This window comes from Phoca vitulina, unplaced genomic scaffold, assembly GCF_004348235.1.
Source record: "Phoca vitulina isolate PV1807 unplaced genomic scaffold, GSC_HSeal_1.0 scaffold4, whole genome shotgun sequence".
Classification (NCBI taxonomy): Eukaryota; Metazoa; Chordata; class Mammalia; order Carnivora; family Phocidae; genus Phoca; species Phoca vitulina.
In genome coordinates this window covers 65,442,444-65,442,701 of record NW_022589707.1, presented here as the reverse complement: position 1 = coordinate 65,442,701, position 258 = coordinate 65,442,444, and positions in this window count along the sequence as shown.

Genomic DNA, 258 nt, shown 5'->3' with positions numbered 1-258 from the left:
TTATATATATATATAATTACATTATGTAAATATAAATATATTTATATTTAATAATAAATAGAAAATATAATAAAATATAAAACAAAATAAAATAAAAATACATTTATATTTATAAATACACATTTTTATATGTATATATAAATATACAGAAGAGCATTCTCTAGAATATTATTAAAATGAGCAACCAGGTTTTGTTTTTGAGTCTGTCATGTATCTGATTCTACTAAATATATAATAGTTACCTTTTTTGGAAAACCT